We start from the raw sequence: 6,771 nt of genomic DNA, 5'->3' as shown, positions 1-6,771 counted from the left end.
GGGTTAGCTAAGATGTGACATCTTGCTAATTCTGAATTTTTTTAGAATCATTTCGACTGTGACAGTCCGATGATTTTAGAAATAATAAATAAATAAATAAATAATCATCATTTTTTATTTAAAATTATTGATTTTAGGTTAATCTGAAACACAAAGAATAAAAAATTAGTTCGATATCAATTGAAATGGGAGTCAGCTGAGTCGTGACGGCTTGTTAACCTCACACATTTTGTTTTGACTCATTTTTGCCGTGACGGCTTGGTGATTCAAAATTAAATCAAATTTATCATAAAATTTATTATAACAAAAAAATAACAATATGAATATTATTATTCTTTTAAAAGAAAGGATTAGCTGAGTTGAGACAACTTGTTAATCCTGCAATTATCATTTCGGATTATTTTAACTGCGACAGTTTGATATTCCGAAACCATCAAATCCAAAACCTTCAAATTATTTTCTTTAAAACTACTTTCAAAATTAAAATCAATCAACACACAAATATTTTCTACAGAACGACGTAGCTTTGAGTTCCCTATTGTACCAAGGGATACGTCGGAGCGGGACCATCCCGTCAAGCACAAAAATACATTTTCAAAATTAGTTTTCTTTTTCAGCAATCGATTTTATTTAATTTTTTAGGGTGAAATAAATATTTAAAATCTTATCAATAATTTGCACAATTGATATAAGGTAACCTTTTGTTAAACGGACGGTGTAGGGTGCTAACACCTTCCCTACTCGTAATCGACTCCCGAATCCATTTCTGCTGTCAAAGACCATTTGTCTTTAATAAAAGGTTTTTCCAATGTTTTTCCTAAATAAACCTTGGTGGCGACTCCATTGTTTTAACCATTCAATATTCTTTCGTCGTCACGTCGCGATACGGTTGCGACAATGGGCTTGCTGGCTTTATGAATTTTTTTCATAATTAGTCAGCCATTCTAAGGGAATCAGCTCTGTTAATTCTTCACGGGATATCTTTCTAGGAATCTGGATGATTGAAGGTGTATCTTCTGGATTTTTGGCTATAACAAACAAAGCATCACGGTGGCTATTAGACAGCTAGGGAAGATCTACAGCATGATCTTGAAGTCTATAGATCATCTGATGGTGAAGAGTTGTTGTATACGCCTCAGAGACTTGATCAGCTCCTGTGAGCTGTATCTGCACCTTCAACCTTTTTGGCAAGGTTCTATCTTTGAGACTCACATTATAATTTGGAAAGATGGTTAAAACCACACTTTCCGCATGAAGAGTCGTCAGCACAGTTCCAATAACAGCATTTTCATAATGGATGAAGCTAGAATCTAGCAGAGCAATACGAGTTGTACTGGTAGACCTTTCCTTCCATGAAGTGAAAGGATTAGTCTTATTGCACCAAAATGAAGTGCAGTATAGTCTTATTGCACCAAAATCTCCAGATCTACATACTGTTCTTAAGAAGTGGTTTGTAGTTCACACTGATCCATTCTAGAAGACTGGACATGTTCTTTCATTGTTGGTCTCCTGGTTGAGATCAACTTAGTGATACTTTTAAGCACCGATCTTTGTCTTTTAAAGATATTATAAGGACTAAGCAAGGGTAGTATTGTTTCAAGGATCTTTGCATCTTCAGGAACATAAGAGTACTTTATAAGATTTTCTATTTTTGAAGATATTTTAGAAGGAATGTGTTTATGAAGGGAAAGGGAAGATTGTAACGTAATAGGCTGTGTATTTTTAGTGTTTGTGTTATCCATGATTTGAAAAGTTCATCTCCTACTTACCTCATATAATATTATTACTATCTTTACCCTCTCTCTGGAAGAAACTCGAAGAGTTTTCTTAAAACTGCCTTCATCAGGTAAGGAGCCTGTCATCAAAGATGACACAGAGTTAGGCTCTGATACCAAGTGATCGGGAGCCTCACAATCCTTAAGAAGCCATGGATTAGTCTTCCCTTTTATCTGAGCATTTCACAACCCTATCTATCAGGTACATACTTTTTGCTCATTTTATATTGATTATTACTCCGAACAAACATCTCTGGCTATGCCGTTTTCTTATTAATGCATGGTGATCTGTCTCATTAATGCATAATGATTCATAAATCCTTGTGTTTTCTCTATCATAAATATCCGCAAATCCAATAATAACTTACCACCTTATAGGTGGACATACTCGATCCGCCAGTATCAAACATATTATTTCACTCTAATTTTACACAAAATATGCTTTGTCCCTCAGCTTCTCTCAAACGAGGTCTTCTCGATTTTCTTTTCCACTCTTTGTTGCAACAATAGAGCTTATTCTAGGGATACTCCCTTTCTACTGCTCGGACGGTTTGTGTTTCTCTTCATGCTTTCCCTGCCTCGTAAAACTTTCACAATAAACCATTTCTTCTAGGCTTGTAGCGGACGTCTTCTAGGAATAAACTCATTACTTTTCTCTCTTGTAAATGCATAAAATCAAGTCCTCATTGATTTCTAATTTATGTATTCCATCTCATTCAATTATACGTCGCAACCACCATTGAAAAAACTCTGAATTTGCATCTGATGGTACCTAAGATTTTTAGATGCTCTCCATAAGAGATTTATCGTGCTCTCAAGTCAATAAAATCCCATTAAACCAGTGTTATTAAACCCGACCCGGGCATCGACCCAGTCGGGGTAGTGGGTCAATGGGTCACTGGTCGGACCGGTTGACCCGGATATTTATAAATATATATAAAAATAAATTTAAAAATTTAAAAATTCTCTATATCTAAAAGAGATAAACAAGATTCATTAAATAAGCTCAAAAATTACCCCATCACACTATTACAAGTTCATACTTAAATCAGTAAATTGCACAAAATAAGAACAAATAAATGAAATTGCATGCTATCACTATCCTGATGGTGCCAAAGTTGTGTCAATCAGAGGCTCTTTTTCTCCACCAAACTCATTTAAATCTTGACCAACACTGCTTGCATTTTGGTCTGTTAGTTTCATGGCAGTACATAAAGATTCAGGAAATTTATCAGCATTAAATTTCAATGAAGCATAACATACTTTTACCTGCATAGCAATTATAAACTCGGTGAAACCAAGAAAACCTTGTCGCTTTGAATCTGCAATAGCCCACACCTTATTTTGGCAACAAGAGAAAACAAAAGAACAATTTAACTAACATGGATGAAAGAAACAAGACCATAGATAAATTTATCAGCAAATACGACTTATATCAACAACTCATCCATTAAATGCCCAAACCATTCTAATTGTTGGAGTACAAAGCAGCATCAAAAACAATTTCTACGTGAGATGAAATTGTAAGAGTTTGACAGTGCTCACATCTAATTAAACCGAATTGGATATCAAGAAAAAATTGCAATAGTTCAAATCCTATCAATTATCCGTCTAAAGCTAAGCATTATCATAAAGCATTGAAGTGCCACATCATAGGAATACTGGAATGATTAAAATATTTCACTTGCAATGAAGTTTTAAAAAGTCATCTTAAATAGTTGGCACTGGTTCACTAACAGAGTAAAACTCTCTATACTGACAACAGATCAGATTTAAATCTGAATAGCAAAAAAAAAAATCAAAACAAATGTATGTATTAGCTATTCTACAATGAACTACCACAAATCAAAGATCAACCCCATTCAATACCAACAACTATGTTTGATTTAGCAAATTGAAAATGGAGAGGGATTTAAGATAGGAAAGGACAGGGGCAGCAATGGTGGCATAAAGTAGCAGAGCATCCACTCCTAAACAAACCAGCTGCTTCGCTTGCTGCAAAGGAAGCAACAGAAGCATCTAGGGTGAACAAAAAGCAAATGAGGATCTCAACAATAAATCATTAAAGTTTATGGGTACCTTCTTTGAGTAAAAGTTGAAGCTTCCAAGCTGTGAGTAGATTCAGTAGAAAGAGGTGAGAAGAGGAACCTGTGAAAATGCCGAAAGATGATTTTTTTTCCTTACGTTTATGGGTTAGGTTAGGGATTTCGCTGGGTTGTGTTTTTGGTAGGGAGTGTGAATTTTTTTTTAATCTGAGTATCTGACCCGCGGTTCACAAGACCCGGAAGGTCAACGGCTTTCATCAAAACTCGGCCGAGTCGTACTGAGTTGATTGCGTGGTTGGTTCAAAGTACAACCTAAACCGGTTACTTCATTGGGTTAGCGGGTTTCGGGTCGATCCGGCCGGGTTGGGCCGGATCTGACAACAATGCTTTAAACACCATTATTCGTGAATATTTATGCATATATCATCTTAATTTGTATAATTGTTCTTATTAAAAAAATCTATTATTTACCTTTTTAGTTTGATATGATGAAAAATACAAGTCCATTTTATGTGTAGCAAACATTATTTAATGAATAATTTTAAATTCTGTTAACCAATTTTTTAAAGCTTTAATGTTTCTAAAGTGAATGTAGATAAGTTATCTACATTCGCTTCTAAAACGAGTTCATTTTGGATTGACAAATTAAAAAATTATAATGAAAAAGACTGTTATAACCCTGAAATCAATTATAATTACAAAAATATTTTGATTTTCGCCTCAAAATGACATCGTTTTGGACTCAATGTAGATAAATTATCTACATTGAATGTAGAAAAAGTGAACCCATTTTTTAAACTACTAAATAAAAAGTTAGATTCATTTTATGTTCTTAAAATATTAAATAAATTAGTATTTATTTAATATTTATTAACTTACCAAATATTATTAGCACAAGTAGTAAAGAGTTTGTGTTGAGGTTTGAGTTGGAGTATTATAAATAAATAAAAAATTGTATTGGGAGGGTTGGCTCCACTTAGGATTGCACAAATCGAACTATCCAACCGATAAACGGAGCCTCAAAATATTTATCAACTTAAGAAAATTATTAATAAAATATAACATTTTTTTTCACTTATAATTTTTTTTATAAATTGTATTAAATATAATTGGTCATACATTGTTGAGACATAGGGTGTGCATGACAATTATTCTGTTTGACACTGTTTCTGAAAAAAACAATTATTTTCTATTTTTGTGCCTTGAAATAGTTTCTGAGAAAAAAAATGTGTTTGATAACATGCTTTATTTTTAGAGTAAATATCTTTTTTGGTCCCTAACAAAAAACACAGTCCTCATTGTAGTCCCTTACAAAAATAAATTAGTCAGTTAGTCCCTAACAAATTCAAAGTGGACCCATTTAGTTGAAATCGTGATCCCTCACAAATTCAAAAAAGACCCATATTAGTCCCTTAAAAGGACTAAAATGGGTCCACTTTGAATTTGTTAGGGACTAACTGACTAATTTATTTTTGTAAGGGACTAAAGTGGGGACCGTGTTTTTTGGTAGGGACCAAAAATGGTATTTATTCTTATTTTAATTCAAGAATGAAAATTGCATTTGATAACACAACAAATAATATAATAAAAAATAATTCCTATTAAACATAAAAAAAATTCGGATATCACTTTCATTTTTATATGGTGATGGTGGCGGTGGTGGCGGTGGCGGAGGTGGCGTCGTGGTGGTAATGGTGGTGGTAACGGCAGTGGCTGTGGTGGTGGTAATGGTGATGATGGTGGTTGCATAGTCGTGGTAGCCGCGGCAGAGGTTGTGGTGGCGATGGTGGTGGTGGTGATGGCAATGGCTACGACGATGGTGCTAGTGGCAGCAGTGATGATGATGGTGAAGGTAGTGGTAGTGGTGGTGGCATGGTGGTGGTGGTGGTGACGGTAGTGACTGCGACAGCGGTGGTGGTAATGGTGGCATAGTGGTGGCGGTGGTGATCCACGGTAACGGCAGTAGTTGCGACGATGATGGTGTCGATGGTGGTGGCGGCAATGGTAGTGGTGGTGATAACAGTGGTTGTGACGGTGGTGGTAGTGGTAATGGTAGTGGTGGTGGCGGTGGCGATGACGTGGTGATGATGGTGAAGTCAATGGATGCGACATTGATGGTGGTGGTTGGTGGTGGTGGTGACAACGGTGGCCTATGATGCACGGACACGGGACACGACACGACACGACACGCCGACACGTTAATTCTAAAAAATGTCATATTTGGACACGTTGGGACACGTTTTAATATTAAATAAATTTTTAATATATATAATATAATTTATATTTAAGACATATAAGAGTTCATAATAAGTCATATAACCAATCAAATATTTAAATTTCATAACATAAATATAAATATAAATAATTTTTCGTACTTTGTTAATTTTTCATGTCAAATTTCATAACAGAAAAAAATTAATTTATAAATTATTTCTTTTATATTTAGTTAACAAAATAAAATTAAGATTTAAAAAAAAAAAAAAAACGTGTCCGAGCGTGTCCTAGCGTTGACTGCGTGTCCAAAAAAGTTGACTGCGTGTCCAAAAAACGTGTCGGAACGTGTCGGAGAGTTGACCGCGTGTCCCCAAATGTTGACCACGTGTCGGACGCGTGTCCGAGCGTGTCCGTGTCGGACACGTGTCCGACACGCAAAATTTTGTTTGATCAGCGTGTCCGTGCTTTAGTGACGGTGGCTATGGCGATGGTAGTGGTGGTGGTAGTGGTGGCGGCAGTGGCTGCAATGATGATGGTGTGGTTGGTGATGGTGGTGGTGACGATGATGATAGTGGTGGTGGTGGCGGTGGTAGATATGGATGGAGGCATGGTGATGGTGGGAGTGACATCATGGTGGTGGTGGCAGTGGTGACGATGATGATAGTGGTGATGATGGTAGAGGTAGAGAGTGATTGAAAGATACAAGTGTTTCTCATTTTGTGGTCGGGAACAAAAAG

General features: G+C 35.8%; 1 long non-coding RNA gene across 2 annotated transcripts; it reads right to left on the bottom strand.

Moving 5' to 3' along the window:
* Nucleotides 1–2,786: 2,786 nt before the first annotated feature.
* On the bottom strand, nt 2,787–3,984 carry LOC133315350 (uncharacterized). 2 transcript variants are annotated; one of them, XR_009752056.1, is made up of 3 exons: nt 3,855–3,984; nt 3,045–3,770; nt 2,787–2,965 (listed from the first exon to the last, which is right to left on the bottom strand). It is a non-coding gene; the product is annotated as an uncharacterized LOC133315350 (long non-coding RNA). The 2 variants fall into 2 exon arrangements; XR_009752057.1 differs by having other exon boundaries at nt 2,787–2,949.
* Nucleotides 3,985–6,771: the final 2,787 nt, after the last annotated feature.

The sequence above is a fragment of the Gastrolobium bilobum genome, unplaced genomic scaffold (assembly GCF_033153095.1).
Source record: "Gastrolobium bilobum isolate Gb01-03AN ecotype WA unplaced genomic scaffold, APGP_CSIRO_Gbil_v1 utg36545, whole genome shotgun sequence".
Taxonomy (NCBI): Eukaryota; Viridiplantae; Streptophyta; class Magnoliopsida; order Fabales; family Fabaceae; genus Gastrolobium; species Gastrolobium bilobum.
Note: the sequence above shows the minus strand (reverse complement) of the source record. Positions and strands in the feature narration are given on the sequence as shown.